We start from the raw sequence: 19,331 nt of genomic DNA, 5'->3' as shown, positions 1-19,331 counted from the left end.
TGATAGGTGGGGTAAACAACACATGACTCTTTCCTCCCTTGGATATCTCTGCTGCTGGCTGAAGACAGCACAGCACTCCTCAAATGGCAAAAGCAGGAGGAATTCCTTTTGTAACATCTGCCTACGTGAGGGTCCTGGAATTTGCATCTTCCCTGAGCCTGCTTTAGCTCACCTCCCTGCCTTCTTGACATTCCCCTCTTGTCCAGCAGATAAGAGCACATTTTCAGAATCAGTTTTGCAATTACCCATCTTCTCAGTTTTCTCTCCTGACCTTTAAAGGGGATGCACCGAATAAATGCCTTTGTACCACGCCAGACTTTCTGCAGGGTGGCTGTTTCAAAGGAGCAAATATGATCTTTTCATAAATACCATGTCAGGCCCATGTAACTCAACTTATTTATTACAGTCCTAATGCACACCGTGGAAGCCGGGGCTAGTGTTGCACAAGAACATCCATCTAAAGCATTTCAGAACTGCAGAGCAAGGTGGACAGCTAAATTTTTGTGCAAGCTTGTGGTGTTTGGCCGTTGCAGAGTTTAGTTTTTACTTGAGTTTCATGAAACATTTAAAGCTACTCAGAGTTTAGAATAAAGTGATAAAAATATTCCAGTCTGTGAACTCTTTGTTAGGTATGTAGTTTTGGTATTCAAAATCTAAACTAGCCACCTATGTAAAAGGACAGAAAACTCTTCTGTGACACGGAGTGTTATCAGTTTGTCCCCATTGGCTAAGTATTTCCAGCCTTCTTCAAAGCTTTTTGGGGTTTGCACAACCCCACAGGGCTCACCTGAGCTGGACAGAAAGCTGCCTTGATGAAAAGCTTTCCCAAACTTTGCTGTCACTAGGATATCCTCAGGAGGGGAAAATGGCCCCTGTCTGTGGTGCGCATTGGCTCCACACTCGTGTCCCCAAACATGGGCAGTGGGAAGCCAAGAGAAATTCCTTATTTTACTGAGGAGCTCAGCAAGGACCACCTAAGGGGTGCCCTCACCCAGATGGCAGTCAGCAAGTGATATTGGTTGGGAAGCATGACTGGGTCACAAGTGTCACCGCCTCGGTTAACCCCTTCATTTCCCAAACACAGCATGTATGGGATGATTTCACCCAGTAGGGAAGAGCCATGAGTTCAAAGCATCGCACCCTGCAGCTGGCTTTCCTGCCATACATGTGTAGCATAAATAGCTAAATCCTCCTTCACTCCTCTGTCTTCTCCTGGTGCACATGTGCTTGGTGGATTGTGAACCTTGAGGAGATGGTTGGTCCTTGTCCTTCAATGCTGTTGTGGTCAATGTGGTTATGTTCAATGCCTTTGCTCACAGTTTCTGCCATGGAAACTGTGTGTGTAGCTCTAACAGATCAGGGACAAATATTTTATACTTAGCAAAAGCAGAGAAACCATCTCAGGGGGTTTTTTGGTCCCATTGAGTACGCCTTGGCATTTTTACAAGGCTGGGTGCTTATTGAAAATGTGGCTCTAAGACCTTTGGTGGAAGCAATTTGTTCTTAAGATGAAAAAAAATTTCAAGGCCCTTTCTTTCTGCTGTCATCCTGCACAATAGCATTTGAAAGCATTTGATACATCCTGGGACAAAGGCTGGCATACCAATAGTAAATGCATGAGATAAAAATAGTTAATGAGCAAACTGTACTTGCTTCACTCTGTGCTTTATGGATAATCATAGACAGATCTTAACCTAAAAAGATCTGATGCAGCATACATTGCTGCTGAGGTGAACACACTTGTGCACTCTTCATCTCACACAGCCTGGTTTTGTTTATCAAGACAAGTAGGTATCAGCACTGGATGCTTAGCTTTCACCTCTGAATCTGGCTTTCAGATCTAGTGGCCAGACTTCTTCCATTTTTGGGGGGGTTTGAATTAAACATCAATTCTTTTTGGTGATGAAAGTGTTTTAAAAGCAGCAACTCCACCAAGAGGTTTTGAGAGTCAGGTTGCTCGAGGGCAAGTAAAAAGAAATTGCGATTAACTTTGCTTTTTTACTGTAATTTTCAGATGGGAAGAATAAATCAGAACCACAAAAGGGATGTTAGCAGACCCAAAGTTATTTAGAGTTTAGGTTTCACAGAGCCATTGGCAAGATAAAGTCTTTTGTGGCTCTATATCAACCTTCTTACAAATAATCCAGAAAATTGTACTATCTGCTGAACTTGGGGGTAACTTCATTGGTAGTCACCACATCTTATTCGAATTACACATACAGTTGGGTGTTTAAATTACAGGAAGACTTTGTGTTTTAAGAGTTTCCGCATCACGCCGAGGCTTGGGGAAAAAAGTCAGGTTTGACACATAATAGGGATTGATGTGCTACTTCAAATGCTGGTGTTACTGGAAAGGAAGGAACTTCCACAGGAAGAGCAAAGGAAATTATACAGGAATCAATAAAGAATGCTAAAAATAGTGCTTGACTTGTCTTCCACATGAGTCAAAATACCCTACTCAAGGGATACACATGCTATGTCTTGGCTGGTATATCCAAACTGCTCTTTGTGGTGCACAGGCTGTCAGGATTTCCTCCTAAGTGAATGGAGAGAGACAAGAGTCTCTAGAGGACAGTTCATCTCACCTACTTAAGGAATTGCCAGCAAAAAGAGAGTGCTGTAGAACCTGCCATTTTCCTAATTGCCATCAGCTTCACTTGCTTAAAGTCAAGCATATGCTTCATTAATTTCCTTGAGGGTGCTCAGGGAGCTGAGCACCTGGCAGGACTGAACAGCTAGCTTGGAGGAAAACGAAGAAATTTGCAAATGTTCTGGATGAACCTGATGAACAAAACTGGGAAATGAGGAGAGCTTGCCTGCAAGGATGACTAAGTTGCAAGCTTGGAAGCGTAATAGGTCCCAGGAGAGAGAATATGATTAGTCAGGTAATTTACAGGTAATATGCTTTCATAGTTTTCTACTTAGCATTAATTTTCTTAAGCACCAGGCAGAAGCTTGCTCAGAGGGGAGGAGGGAGGTAGCGGTGAAGCAAGGGGTTGGGGTGGCATTGTCCTGGGGGATGTCATGCCATGCCATGCTGGGAGCAGAGCTCTGGACTCTGAATCCTGCCATGCCCAGCCTTGTCTGGCTATGTTTTTGCTTAGGCAGAAGCTCTCTGGCAGCATCCATGAGCATCCTCTTTCCATCCACCAGGCCCCTCTGACAGCATCAGCACAGGGTGGTCATGCTCAGAAAAGAGGAACAGCCAAAGCCTTTTGCCTACACATTGGAAAAAACTTGATATTTTGGGATTTGAAGCAGAAGCTTCAGTGTGGAAGTTCACAGGGATTTTAGCTGTGCAAAGCAGAAGCAAAACTGTGCAGTGTGAGTTGGGAGATGATGTTGTTAACCAAGGCACTAACAAACAGTGGAGAATGTGACAGGGAAAATGATGGGTGTATGTATGGCAAATTCTGGGGGGAGGAAGAGAGGATGTCACTTGGCTTTCTTCACACTTGGGATTAACCTTTCTGCACTGCAGTGGCTGTTATATCTGACTAAGTAGCTGGTCAGATCTGTTAATTAGATCTATTTTAAGCCCATGTTTAGATGAGCACTCTTAAAGAACAACAGATTAGATGAAGGACAAATACAGTAGTATCCAAGGTCCTTCTGCAAAATGTGAGAAAAGATGGTTTGAGCACAATTAAAGAGGAGATTTTTGTTTCTTAGATGCTACTAAAGCCCATTACACAAACTCCTCAGGGCTCTCTACTCTCCTTAATGGGGATTTTGTGACTAGATTGAGAGCAATACAAGGCTCTAAATTTGAAGATTATAGCCTGTAACATGTCACAGAAAGTTTTTAACATTGCCCCTCTTAATCAGCACCAGACAAACATGTGCAAGGAATAATGCTCTCTCTACATGCCTCCCACCTCCAACCTCCCCATCTTGCAAACAAAAAACTGCAAGAGCCAACAGATCTGCTCTGGCTTGTTTTATTTCACTTTGAGCTTATTAAAATGCTGTGTTTGCAGTTTGTATTTGTTGGCGCGCTGTTATTTCAACGACATTTAAACAAGAACTACGTAAGCAACAGGCAGATCAAGAGAGTAGCTCATTTCTTTCTGTGTTTTGAAGGGATCCTATGTAGTCTTATAATCACCAATTACATTATCTGTGTTATTTATTTGCTTTTGATTTACTTACTTCAGAGGATGACTGACTGACTTCAGCTGTTTCCCTTTGTTTCTACTTGTTTCCGCTTTCAGTTTCTCGAGTACCAGCATGACAAATACAGCAAATTTATCTACCAGCAGCAAGTGTTTGCAACCCTAAAGGATTGTCTGTGTGGTGTTTAAATTAAATAGGAAAAAATAAATCTTTACTAGAAGCAGTGTTTGTAAGGTGTGACTGCACTCCCTTCTCCTCTACAAGGCCAGACCTTGGTATCCAAAGTCCCTGGCGTGGAGCAAGTACTGCTTCCATGGCTGGCCATCCCCCAGCTGATAGCTGCAGCCCTTCATGGGTTGGTACCATCCAGAGCATTGTTGCAAGCCTTTGTTTTGGCTTGGTAAATACTCCTTTTAAAATCATTGCTGGTCCCAAATAGGTTGTTCAGGAGCACTCAAATCAAGCTGTTATTTTCTCTGTACAACTTGTAGCTACGTCTGTACAAGTAAATTTATTGTGCCCTGCTCCACTCCCTGGCACTAAGGGCCCCAGTACCATATGTTTAACCTCTGCTACTCACCAATGAGTGTGCCTGTCTCAAGCTGCCTCCTGGGAACAGTTTCTGGGCCAGGAGATCTTTGGAAGATGCTCTTTGGCAGGAGCTATGCTAACAATTTGACAATACTTTGCAATTGTTCAACAATTTGAACAAAATTGTTTAACAACAGAACAAGCAAGTTCTGCCTCCTGGGAATGGTCCCAGGCATTGTTAGTGGCTGTGTGCTTGGCCTACTAAATTAATGTTTGCATGTGACTCCTCTTCCTGCTGCTCAGCAAAGCTTGACTTGGTCCCACCCCAAGTTCCAGCCTTGTACTCCTTCATACCAGAACTGAATGTCCATAGCCAGGCAGCACAAACTTGATGCCATCCACAAACTGCCTGAACTTCACCCCCTTGTTGTGTCTTTCAAACAATCAGCCTTTCACATGGGACTCTAATTTGAATGTCCTTAATAAATGTGAGCCTTTTTTATTATACACTGAGCTTATGCAATTCCCAGGCAATGCCTACACTACAACTTTTTCTGAAATTCAGGAACCAAAATTCAATTGACTTCAGCAGTAGAGTCAGTATCCCAGCTCTGTGGATGCTCTGCTTCCTGGATACACTGGTGCCTTCATATGGTGAGGAGTTGGGCTACACCTAAAAATTTGAAAGATAAATTCATCTTCTGTGGAATGCACAAGGCAGGTTTAGCTCTGTCTCCTGAAACCAAGCCAAGATGAGAAGGCAAAATGTTTCCTTTCCCATAGTCCAACAATGATAACATTTTTCATATCAGGTTCTTTCAAGAAAAAAATATACTATGCCTCTGTATATAGGAAATAAGTTCATCTGACTATTTCACCTCTGTAATTTCTTCCCTTTCTTGTCAGCTTCATTTTTTCCATAGGCTCTGAGAAATGAGCAGTTCTTCCCTCTTTGTCACTGGAAATAAACAACTATTCTGTGTGAGTTTTCCATCAGGAAGCAAAGCTGAATCTACTATTCCCCTACACACTGATTATTGATTTTTTGGTCTTTTGGGTGTAATGGTGCCCTGTCAAGGGTGATAACAGTGGTAAAAACTTCTGACAAATGTTAGTGAAAATTTGAATCCTGTTATGTGTATATGCAACCCAGAATAATTCTGGGTCAAGCTTCACTGTCTACCAAGACCTCCCTCACCCTCACTGGGAGCCCTGAATGTCTTTGCTGTTCTCCACTTCTCCATCTTCTAAAGGTTAAGGAAGCTGGAGTGACAGTCAACTCTGCAACAGACCTACTGTAGGTTAGCATGAAAGTGCCAGAATGAGTCAGTGCTTTACCTGAGGAGAGCTTTGCCTTCCTCTTAGAAACAGCATGGAGAATGGTTTACATCAGACTACTCAAATAGACAGGGAAATGAGAAAAATAGTCAGAAATTATTGTGAAATGAACACAAGGCATTTGGACAGTACGTGGTCTGTGGCCTGAAGGAAAGAAAGTCTTGTATCAGGAAACAACAAGATGATGTGTCAATGCAGATGAAGGAGGGATGGTAAGTTCATTGTAGTATGTTCTTAAAGGCTGGAGGAAAATCTTGTCATGATGTGGGGTCTGGCATCAAAGGCTCACTCTGAAACTTGAGGAGGTGGATACAGTCCAGTCACTGATGTCCTGACACTGAAAAGGCAGAAGAAAACATTTCCCACAGCTTTCTTTTCCAGGAAGAGGAAGTCTTACTGGTATCACAAAGACACTAGGTTATCCCCAGCTGGGGAAACAAGAAGGTGAATCAAAATTTCCCAGGCTTCCATATAGAGAAAAACAATGGTGGGAATGCCATGGTAAAAGCAAGGAGCTGCTCCATGCTGTGTCAGACTGCTCCCAGCCACAGCAGTCACTTCAGTGCCAGCAGCAACCTCACAACAAGGTGATGGTGGACAGCAGAGGAGGCAAAATGTGGAGTATCTGAAAGGCACAGTTGTCTAAAGCCACCAACTTCCATCAGCAACATGTTTGAGGTCCTTTATTCAGAGATGGGATTATCTGGATGAAACCTGAAGGCAGCAGACAGCAAGGTCCTACAGAGCTTCAGACAAATTCTTACAGGAAGAAATAAACAAACAAGAAGGACTCCTGGCCTGTTTTTGATGTTCTTTCACTCATACAGGTTCATTAGCAGACAAAATTGTCTTGCAGGCAGCACAGGCTCTTCCTCACATGCTTTTCCAGCTTCTCTGACAGGAGATAATGACTTGCCAACTGTCTTAGGCTCATTAGCAGCATAATTTCACATTTTAACTTTCCTGCTACTATGTTTGAGGGCCAATCCTGGCTTCCCTGTCCCTGTGAAGTAACTCTTCCTGTTGTAGAGAAAACTCTTGGCAGTGTATTAAAGGGAAAGTATACCTTTGGAGATCTTTTTTTCTTCCAGGATCACTGTTCAGCCATTCACTTTGAGACTGATTTAAACTGGGAGACCTGCTTCTCTAATCTAGTGGCTGGCTTTAAAACTCACAGGTTCCAAGGTACTGCTTATCTTCTCAGGAGTACTCAAATTGCACATGACAAGCTTAGTGATAAAGGGTTCACCATTCTCTTTTTATGTTTATGCCTGTCACACACTCCTTTACTTAATCTATTTCCAGAACACCTAACTGGTAGCACATTTTTCAAAAAATAATTTTAAATAGCAAAGCTAGATATTTCCCATGAGAATCCCCAGGAAGAAATATGTAGGTTTTATCAGTATTAATTCTTAGCATTCTGGCACTTCCTCCCAAAAATTATTGCTCCCTAAGAAATGGTTTTGAAGCAACTACACAAAGTAGCTTAAAACATGTTGCACATTACTCCAATCTCATCTTTTTTATGAAGAGAGAAGACCAGCAGCCAGCCAAAGCCCTCCCTGGCATTTCCTGGTACTTGTCTTGCTTATGGCTATTTTATATACTGCAACCTTCCTAAGGAAGCACAACCCACCAAAGCTAGCTGGAAGGGACTCATGCTCCAAGCAGCTACTTGTAGAAAATGAACAGTACAAATTAATGCCTGATGTAGTTCTGCTGATGGGGTGTTAATGAACTTCCAGCCCAGAGAACCCTGTCTCTGACATGCTGTATTTATTCCCAGCAGCCTCAAATGATATATGGTGCATTTTCACAGTTGTTGCACTGTAAGTAAAACAACCACCTTATGTGCAAGGCTACTCAGCCTGTAGCCTCAGAAAAATGTTAGCATTGAATACAAAAGGAATAAATTAAAAAAAAAAAATTAAGGATTGAGACCAGCATATGGTACTGCTCCTCCTCATGTGTTGTTCTGGCTTTAGCAGCTGGCAGACAGAGGTTTCTAGACCTAAAGAACATACCTGCAGCTCTGTGTTTATTGGCCCTGACACTGTGTCCTCCATTAGTCTAAGTGCTTTAGAACTAATTTAATCTTTTAGCCTTCACAGCATCCTATGGCATCCCACTGTTTAATGAAGTGCTGTGGGGAAAAAATGTTTTCTCTTCTTTGCTTCAAAACTCCATCTGAAGGTTCCTGATTTTTGTCTTATGAGCAACTGCCAATAACTCCTTGTTATTCACCTTCCTGTCCCCAGCACGGGAAGGACAACAGCCTCTTGAAGTGAGTCCAGGGCCACCAAGATGATTGGAGAGATAGAGCACCTCTCCTATGAGGAAAGGCTGAGACAATTTGTTTTGTTCAGCCTGGAAAAGTGAAGGCTTAGGGGTGACCTAATTGTGTCCTTCCAGTAACCTGAAGGAAGCCCACAAGAAACATGGAGAGGGACTAGTACAAGAGCATGTAATAACAGCACAAACGAATAGTGAGTTAAGATTAGGTATCAGGAAAAAATTCTTTACTCTGAGGGTGGTGAGGTACTGGAACAGGTTGTCCAGACAAGTTTTGGATGTCTCATTCCTGAAAGTGTTCAAGACCAGGTTGGATGGAGCTCTGAGCAACCTGGTCCAGTGAAGGATATCCCTGCCCATGGCAGGAAGTTGGAACTAGATGATCTTTAAGGTTTTTTCCAACCCAAAGCATTCTGTGATTCATTCACTTAATGATTTTTTTTATCTCTCCAGTTTTTCCTCTCAGTCCTCTTTTTTCCCAGACTGCAGAACTTCAGTTCATCTTCAGTACTGGAGAAGCTGCATCACACCAGTGGCCAGCTTTTCTGGACCTTTATGTATCTTTTCCAATTCTGCTATGCCACCTTTGAGAGATGGGGCTGGGACTAGACACCAGATAATTGAGAGATATTCACTGTGGGTTTATGTGATGACATTGCTGAAGCTTTGCCCTTGCCCTCATAATAAACCAGGGAGTCCACTTGTGTTTTCCATTAACACCGAATCAATGTCCCAGGAATTTGCTATTTCAGAATCCAGGTACCAAGTCTCTGCACAGTGATTACCCAAAAGGCCTCACATCATCCTTACTACTTCACATGCTTCAAACTGTTTTGCATTAAATAAAAAAGTCGCTGTGCTGCTTTTCAGGTGCAGGCTTGCCAGCAGGAATCCATAGGAGAGGCTGCCTGCCATCCACAGCCAGCACACCTGGAATGGAGTGCCAAGTGTCCAGCTGAGAGGGCAAGAGGAGCAGCCTGCCTCAGGGTCAGGTTGCCTGGCATTTCCTGGCATGAGATCCTGCCTTGGCTTCCTCATGGCACTGCCAAAAGTGAGCAAGCTGAAATCTTCCCCGGGTGCCTACCTCAGGCTAGTTAAGTCTTGTTGGGAGCTGATTTCAGTTTGGGATTTTTGTGGTTTGGAGGGGGTTGTTTGTGACTATTTTGTATTGTTTCTCCCAGGCAAAACAGCTCTACCATTGGGAAGGTACCTCTTACCCATATTTAAAAGAAATAAATTGTGTGATCTTCCATTTGGAAATTACTAACACTAGCAAGACCTAAGAAAAAGATTGTATTCATGCAGATGATATTTTTACTCTGTGTTTTGCTGACTACACTGAGTATGAGACTGATGGCATCACGACTGACATGCACCTAATTTCTTCCAAACGTGTGAGGAGTCCTAGTTTGAACAACTTTCAGAGATCTGAGTGGTTAAATTTGCAGGAAACCTTTCCTGGTTAGCCACTCACAGCTCCTGCAGGTCATGCTAGGCCAGGGCACCCTAGCAGGGTAGAAGTCCCATCAGTCCTGTGAGCAGCAAGGACACTTGGTGGGAAACAGCTCCAGGTTGCAATCGAAGAAAAAGCATCCAGCTAAAGAGTAGGAATGCAGTGAAGCAAAGGAAGCAGGGGAACTTTAAAGAAGCAATAGGGAAAGAGCAGAGCAGGAGAACCAAGATTCACCTTGATGCAAAGGACTGACTTGCTCTGGAGAGGAAGGAGAGTAATGAGGGCAGTTGTTATTTACAGGATCCTGTTTTATCTCTGTTCTCCTGCCTGGATCCAGACCATTGAGCTCCCAGGCCTTACCTAGCATAGGTACCTTCATTCCCTCCTGTCCACATATGCCACTACATAAAGCACCACAGGTACCAACAGACTGGATCTCTGCTCTGCAGACAGGAATTTTTTCTAACAAATTTCAAGTCTGAATCATGGAGCAGGCTAAAACCAAATACCATCACTTCTTCCTGAATATCAACTGGGGCCCATCCACATTATGCTGACTCCTCCCAAACACCCACTCCCCAGGGACTGCTTTCTCTTTGAACTCAGGGGAATAATGTCAGATCCTAGCCAGCTGCATGGCGCCAGTGCAAGGGGAACAAAAGCCAAGGCAGCTGTGGGAAAAAGGCCATTGTTTCAAAAAATGTAAGTGATGTCACTCTGCTCCCTGACAGTGTCAGTAAAGCATGCTTTCCAATAGCAAGTGCCTCTCTCTTGCAGTTGCCTGCAGTGAGGGTAGAAGGCATGGAACAGATTATTAATCTGCTTTGCAGAGGCTGCATGATTATCGTAAAACACCATTTTTCGGGGTAGTCTCCCTTTTGTCCCAGACATGGAGCTGAGCAGCACTGTGGTGTGGGGCTGGATCCCTTGAAGGGACCTCACCCAGCATGAGGTGCATGGGCAGTGTGATGGTGTGAGTGTACCTGTCCTCAGGGGCAGCAGAGCTGCTCGTGCTCCTCGTTCCTGTACTCCCACCTACAAGTCACTGCTATTTGCATCGTGCCATCTGCTAGAAATCTTAATCATGGGTTGTGGCCCCAGCGGAGTAGCCCTGAACAGATGTAAGAGTTACCTTTCTAATTATCTTAACACCTTTTTGGCAGGGTGTCATAAACACAAGTTAATTAAGTCTCGTGCTAAGCCTGTGATGCAGAGTTACAACTATTTCTCTTCATTCTGATTTACAAATGAAGAAGATGAGGGACCAGCTTATACCTGCTACTCAGTCCTAAAGCCCAAGCCTTCTGCTGGCCTCTCTACTTTGGCCACTAGGTGCACTCCCAGCTGACAGATCATCAAGTTTTGACCTGTTGTTTATAAAATTAACAGACTACATCCAGTGCCCCTGCAAAATCCTAACCAAATTTTGCTTATAAAGATGAAAATTGTGAAGAATTTTGATGTTTTGTTATTGTCTCTTTGTCACTGCCCAGGAAGTGCCTCCCCCCTTTCAAAAACCTGGAAGCTCCCCATGGATACACTCCTGAAGATACCCATATAAATCATTAGGTAGGCAAGGAATGACTCTTAATTGTCCATGGGTTGTACCTCTCTGTCATTCCCAGCATGTGGCCCTCATGACACCTGCATCTACAGCTGAATCCAAGGAGTGGAAGCCAGATAGTGCACCCTACAATCCACTCACGCTGAGCTGCCTGCACCATGGTAAAACCCAGCCAGCATGAAAACCTGTGCAGTGGGTGGCAGCTGTAATACCTTTGTCTTGTGGGATACATCTTGGGACATCAGGATACTGACACCCTTGGCAATGATTCCAGAGCTGTGTGTATAGGAGGAGTGCAGGAAAGAGGTGGCTCTGGTGCACCAGACATACTCAGGTGGACTTTGGGCAGAAAGGGTGGAATAAGGCTTGAGAGACATCCTGCCCTCCCTCTGAACCTTTACAGGAAAGGAGAAAACAACTTCAGCCCCTGTCTCGAAAGACCCCTCCCTTCCAGCTCTCTTGCTACTATCCATGAGGTGGGTACAAACATTTCCAGGCTCCTCTAGCCTGGAAACAAGAGAGGTTGGGGCAAACTGGGCTTGGTGGGCATCACTCTTTACCCATAGGCAAAGCATGTGCACCAGCAAGGCTGACTCCCCAAACCAACAACAGTGCCTTTCCACAGGCAAACATTGAAATTGCATTTTATTTTTCAGATTGGATTCTCTAAGGAAAAGCACAAGCAGAGTGGTCAAGGGAATCTCAGTCAGGTGGAGAAACTTTTAAGAGGACTTTGAAGTAAATCAAAGCAGACACTTAGAAATGGAGATATGCAACTATAAAACTCTGACCTGGGGTTTCCATAAGCTCTTCATTGCACTTGCTGAGCAAAACTTTCTGATGTTCATAGTGATGATAAAAATCCCAGGCACCAATCTTCATTTAGAGGAATCTCATAAATTAAATCCTCCCTCTTTCATTTAATAATCTTTTTATTGCAGAATTGTTCTAATAAACTAGACTAAACCTAGAGTGCTGCAATGAGGCACCCTTTATTCAAAACTCTTCAAGCTGTCAAGGGAAAAAAACAAAGAAGTCTATTTTAGCCCAGTTTTAATCCATAAATTATGAGATTAATGCTTTTATTATTATTATTTTTTATTCATTTATTGTGGATTTGGAAGAATTGGCAAAACTGATCACAGAGAAAGCTTAATTTATGAGTGAGTGCTCTAGTGCTCTACTACTCTGCAGTGCCCTTAGCAGTCAAAACAGTATTTAAGAAAATACATCTTGGCAAATGTGCAAATTATTATGAAACCCTTTATACTGGCGTCTTCTATTTTGAAGAAAACATTATCATTGAAAACTGAGGCTCCTTTGTTGAGCTGCTTATTCTGGTGAGCTACAGGCAGAACTGTACTTAGTGGGAACGCTGTAGAACAGATGGGATCCCTGTTTTGCACATGTTTTTGGAATGCAATAAATTGTTTGGTTCTGGGAAACAGTTTTCTCCTCCCATGACACTGTCAAAATGACCAAAAGGCCTGATTCTGAAATCCATACTCCTGTGAGTAATTCTCAGTCATGTTTCAGGAAAATGCAAGTTATGAAGGAAACCAAAATACAGGAACATCACCTCTACTTAGAAATATTCTCATTTCCTGATCTTAAGAGGACGGAAAAGTGAACTTGCTTTGGGAGTAAACAGATATAAATTATCTATGTTCATTGCTAGCAACAGAAACATGGGAAGGAAAATATGTGAATGCTTCACAACCAAAAACCTCTGCTTACTTCAGCAATCTAGCCTGGAGAAGTGGTGTCAGGAGTCTTCTAAGAGATTTCTCTTTTCAGCACCTTCAGCCAGTAATCCTGAACACTTCCCATCCCTCCTCACCTCACGAAACCATGCTCTTCAGCAGCAGAGGCTGGGGAAGTCAATTGGCTGCAACACAAAGGGCCAGATTCTAGACTGGCATAAATCACTGTGGCCCCCCAAAAAAGCCACACTGAGGCTCTGTTGCTTTACACCCACTGAACATCTGGCCCTCAGCCTGTGGGAAGAGAATAAAATGTGCCTCATGCTTCATGCATTTCTAAACAGCTGCTCTGAAGGACTTCTTCAAGCCTCACATGAGGCTGTTTGCCTTCACTGAAAGCTCTGGAAAGGATTGATTGTGCACAAATGATTTAAATTTCAGCATTTGCAGGGCACAAAGGCATGCTGAAGGACATCTCCAATATAGTAAGCCGCTTCTTGGCAAATCTCTTTGCAAATCAGGTGGGTGAAGAAGAGATTATGTCCAGTCCCAGCCAATGAGAGCTTCACAGTGCCTTTCCCTACAGGAGTTTGCTTCAGTAGTTCTGACAGGATCAGGTGATTTCAGCCTGGTACAGCCTGTGCAGTAAACATCAGATGGAGTTTGCTATATGAAAATGTGACCTTTCCCTCTAACCTTTTTTTTGTTATTATTTTTAATCGAGAATGACATATTTGATCTATCTTTATCTTAACACTGCCACCGGTCTAGCAGATCTGCCAAAAATATTTTGCAAAGAGCAGACTTAAAAAGTCATCTGACAATTTTTAATCTTTTTTTTTTTACTAAGAAGCTTTCAGCTGCAGCATGTTACATTTTTTAGGAATTCAAGTGAGGAAGCAAACAGACAAGATTTATTTGTTGTATGACTCGCATGGCTAGGATGGTTTCTTATTATTTCTTTTATTAGCAGGTGAGACCACAAACCACCACTTCTGAGAGGGCTTGACTTACTAGCTACACATAGTGCCTTACAAATTGCCTAAAGCTGCAATTTGGGAATATTGGGGCTGTTTATTAAAGGTGACATTCAGTCACTTCCCAAGTGGAAGTTCTCAATAAATTATATTCTCACAAAGATTCTGGTTGCTCCTTGCAGTTAATTGCATTCCATGCAAAGCTAAAAACCTCTTTATTCTCTTAGTGAGGGAGTGGGAAGGTCTGGGCAAAATTAATACTCTCTTACCCTGTTACCAGACCCTACACTTCAGCTGCCAGGAAACAAAGATGGTAAATGGCATTCAGATGAGTTAAATACCCAAAAGAGATTAAAGGCAGTTTGTGATTGAGAAGAATGGCAGAAAGGTTCCACAGGCAGGATTCTCTGTTCACTGAACAAGTTAGATAAGCACTTCAAAGGAAGGTGTGATTATATCTTCATGATAGCAGTTTTCTCCAAAAGACATTAACTTGGAAAAATTAACAATACTAATTTTCTTTCCAGATCTGGTCAGCTTAGCTCCACTAGAAAATTTAGTAACTACTGCAGAAAAATTACTCCAGTGTCATAGTGTGTTTCAGTATTCATCGTTTCACACAGAAAAAGTGTTTGGGAAGATAAAGATGATGCCATCTGCATAAATTATTTGATAGCACTGGACTAATTAGAAGATGTGTGCTGCACTTGCCAACTTCCAACTGTGCTTCAGTTTCCTGTAGAAGTAGGACCAGCAAGAAAGGTAGAAGAGAACCAGGCAGATGCTTGCACACCCTAGGCCTGTGATCAGCAGTACTTCCTTTAAATCAATAATATTTTAAAAGTATTTGCAGTAATCATTCTAACATCATAAGTGGCTGCTATCTGCAGAGCAGCACATTGTAAACAAAGTTTTTAATCTACATGGAAGTAGAAGGACCTACTTCTGGACACTCTGAGGGGATGGTATCTATTTCTCTGTTGCCATGAATGACATCTGGGAAACTTTATTGCTTTTCCTGTTTTTCTCCTTGGTAAAGAAACAAAAAACCAAGAATCAAAGCAATTGAAAGGATGCTAAAGATCATTAAATTCAGCAGATTCATGTACAGAACAAATAAAGTTTGAATATTTTTGTATTTCATGGGAAATGTTGAATCCTGGTGAGTCATGTAGTTAAAGCATACTTTGGATGCAGAATAAGGAGCATGATCCTCTCTCTTCTCTCCTTCCAATCCTAAACTCATCTCTGGCAACAGAACTCACCTTTCCCATCCTTGAAAAGCACTGCTGCTTTTAACCCAATTGAGGTGTAATTTGGAAAAAGGACACATGTTCTCATAACCCACCTTACTCCCTCTCTTGTGATGCTCAGAGATTGTCTGCTGGGATTCTGGTATCCTGGAAGCTTTGGTTCCTGCATTATTTTCACACTGATACATGTCAAAGCATAACTGGTTATATAATATGGGAAATAATGGGAAAATCTTCAGCTGACACAAGAGCATGTTGGTTTGATCTGCTGAAGCCAGAGTACCTGTGCACAGACAGCTTGGGGACCTCCATCCGCTCCCCCCGGCACATCTCTCTGGATAAACACTGGGAGCTGCAATGGCAAGTGCTCGTCCTCATGCTTGATTTTGAGCTCTGTATGTCGCTCAGCAGGTGCCATTCCCTCAACTACTGCTCTGGTCTCCCCTCTTCAAGTGTTTTGTAGTAAAGTCATACAAGAGGTTTCCTCAAATACTTCATCATCCTTGGTAGAAAAGGAGCATCAAGTTCCCCAAGATGCCTTGAGAACAACCCTCCCCTCTCTCTGCTCTTTCTCCTCTTAAATGCACATACATCTCTTGTAGGCCTGAAGGCAAAAGCTCTTAAAAGGAAAGAAAAAGAAGATATTTCACTGCCACAAGGGATGAAACAATGGAAAACCATTGGAGCAGCTGGTCTCTGGTCCTAGAGCATCCATTACTGTTGTGGCTGGTGGCACTATTCCTCTTGTTCCCCTCAAGGTAGCTCCTGCACTAGGGCACTGGATGTTCCCTCGCATTGTACTCTGAGTTTGATGAAGTAGAAACCATCTTCACTGTGGCAGGAACATTGCTTACTACAAGCAAAACAATAGTTGTCATCCTCTCTCCTCCCTGCTTCGTGCCATGCTTCATTTTGGTTTACATTTAAAGAAACCAAAACCAGTCTGTTGTTTCAGCAGTTTCCCCAAGCCCTTGGATGTGCTATTTGTAACTCTTGCAAGCTCGGTGCAGGGTGTAGAGTTAGAAAAATAACTCCTTGGATGTGAGTCTGGGGTATTTTTTTCCTCTCAGAGCATGTAGAAGACTTGTCAATGAGGCACACAGCAAGTCAGAGAGAAGCCCCTTGCAAGCTGAAAACCAGCATTGCAGGAATGAGTGAAATTGCAGAAATGTGAGTCTGGCACATACATGTTGCAGCACTTTTTGTTGGTCTGGTAAATAAAAGGCAGTGAAAACAGGAAAATCTGCTCTTTCTCTTTTTTTTTAAATGGCATGTTAGGATCCTTACACTGTGGTTTCTCTGCCCAGTTTAGGGCAAGAAATAAGAGTATTTGGTGAAGTGCTGCATGCAGGAAGGGGCTGGGTGAGAGCAAATGTGCCCCCCACGTTCCACGTGCATCTGGGAGCAAGGCTGCAAGAAAGGGCTGAGAGACGGGCACGTGGGAAGAAAGGGTGATTTAAAAGCTCTTCAGGTCAGAAACAGGGTAAAGTAACCACAGATTACTAAAACAGATGAAGATTTATAGAAATTGTCAAAGGAATGCTGTGCCCTTGGCAAGCGATGAGAAAGAAAAAAACAACAAAACCCCTGAAAGGTGGCTGAGCAAAAGCAGTTAAATGAAAACCATCTTTGTGACCCAGTCTGAGGAGGAAAACAGCTGGCAGGGGCTGCAGAGCCTCGTGCAGCCCGGGCTGGGGCAGCCTGGAAGCAGCCCCAGTGCTTTGGCTCCTGCCGGTGCGCAGAGCCCAAGTCACTGCTCCAAACAGCACAGCATGGGCATGGAGAGAGGAGGAAGGAGAAAAAGGAATTTTCTCAAGCTGCCCCAGTCGTGCCTCAGCTCTGCTCTGGAGGAAATGGACTAAAGCTGCAACTAATTTGGAAATAGCAAAAGGGGAAGTGTATCCTAGAGAATTTACAAGAATGGACTGAGCTGGGTTTCAGGGATTGAGAAGCATTCACTTTTAATAAATTATTAAATGTTATTAAGAAATAATATTGATAAATCATACCTAATTTATAAATACTTACATAATATTCTATTTTTCTACTAACAGAAGAATACAACCAGTTTCTCATACATGACCCCCAATTTTTGCCTAATTAATAAGCTATCCAGAAGCTGTTCATTTCTCAGATCAGAGTGGGTTAAAGGTGTCTACACTGACCTACAAAATGATGGAACTCAGATTGAGAAAAAAACAACAGAAATCAGATTTTCTTGAAGTAATTTGAAAGGAATCTTTGCTAACAATAGCCTCTTTGGAGATATAAAAGCATATTTCCTCATATTAGTGTATTCACCTTGTTTCTAGAATAAGTGTTTAATGCAAGATTGAAAATTTGGGAAGGAATTGAACAGCCAAAAAGCAGCTTTTTTTACAGGTGAATAAAAAAAAAGGAGAAGCAGTAATCTACCATTTCTGAATTCTTGTAGGACAGAAGAAACAGAAAAATACCAGCTCCACTCCTCAAATAAAGTAATTTTTGTCCTCAATATACCTGTTAACTTGTTAACTTCAAAGACAGGGTAGATGAGAAGAAGAGGATTGTCTATGCATGTGGTGGTGGAAATATGAACAGGATCTGCAATGGCTGGGGAAGGGAGAGTGGAAATCCCTTTAGCTCTGCTGGTAAATTAACCCCTGTTTTGTGCTTTGAAACATGTATCTTCCTTCTTTATTATTTCAGTATGGCTTACCAACTTTTATCTCACCCCCCAAAAATAATATATTTTTAATTCACTTTCATTGAATTCTCATTCTGATTACACACAACTTGGTAGGCATTATTAGTTTGAAGAGTCTTTATTAATATAAAATAGATGGTAATGAAACATTGGTGCTCCCTGAAGTAAGCATAAAATAAATGCTTATTTAGCATTTATGTGATGCCCATTTGAGAACTACACTTTAAAGCAAGTTTAAAGTGTAGTTCTCAAATGGGCATCACAAATACAACAAGTAATGAATTTAAAATTAAGACTAAAATTGCTTGCTGGTTTCTGTCTTTTGAGAACTTGTTTCTTAAAAAAAAAAAACAAAAAAACCAAACCCAAACACCCCCCTCCCCCCAAAAAAAACCCCAAACTAAACCCCCCCCCCAAAAAAAACCCAAAAAAACCAACCCCAAAAACAGACCAAAGAAGTTGAAACAAAAAATTTCAAAAAACTGGACTGAAGACAAGTCCTCCAGCTACTGATTAACTTCATGCCAGTGGACTGGCCTTGTTGCCCCAGATGTTGAAGCACTGAATCACTGCTGCTGGATCCAGCTGCTGGATTTCAAGATCCATCTTTACATTGAAACATCCCAAAAGGGCTGTTCAGCCTCTGAGCACCCCAGGGATGCTGTATCTCCACAGCTTGGTCTTGGCCATCACAGCAGGAAAGCAAAGCTGCTGCGTTGCTCATGCTAAGATGAAAAGAGGAAAGAGCAAGTTCATACAAACATTTCATTTCTCAGCTCTCTAGACTTTATTTTTGCAGTTTAACTTACAGCAAGCCTTCCAAACACAGTGCAAGCCCAGAACATGTGGCAAACGTTCATTTCAGGTCCATTTTCCAATAAGATGGAGCTGGTTTGTATTTGGGGCATGTGCTTTTGATGCTCCTACTTGGAGTTGCATGGAAAGTCAACTCAGTTCTTGTCTTTTGCCCCTAAATTCGTGGTTATTGACACCTGCCCAGCAAGCCTGGAGAAGAGATGGGTGGCTTTTAATGTCTGTTAGGGCTTTGTGCTCCTTGCTTAGATGGGCAGACCATCCTAGGAGAAGTCGAGCAGCAGAAAACTGGTTGCACGGGTCTGCGCTGTGTCCTGAGCTTCTGTACATCACGACTTGATGTTTTGGGCAGGATTGTGTAGGAAAAAACCACCACTTTCAAAGGCTCCCAGTGACTAAAAGATGCTGACTGAAGGAAAAAGGTCTGTTAAAATTAAAAAGATCCTTGGCAGAAGACGTAAAGAAGTTAAGTTCCTTCGAGATTCTCAAATTAATAACCTACCTAATTAGTGAGAGCTGCTAGCAGAGGGAGGCAGTCCACCGATTTATTTCAGGGAGGGTGTGGTGGAAACTCTCCTCCCAAACCTGGTGATCTGCGGTCT

This window comes from Agelaius tricolor, unplaced genomic scaffold, assembly GCF_023055355.1.
Source record: "Agelaius tricolor isolate 1412-34295 unplaced genomic scaffold, bAgeTri1.0.p SCAF_2, whole genome shotgun sequence".
In the NCBI taxonomy this organism is placed as follows: domain Eukaryota; kingdom Metazoa; phylum Chordata; class Aves; order Passeriformes; family Icteridae; genus Agelaius; species Agelaius tricolor.
Note: the sequence above shows the minus strand (reverse complement) of the source record.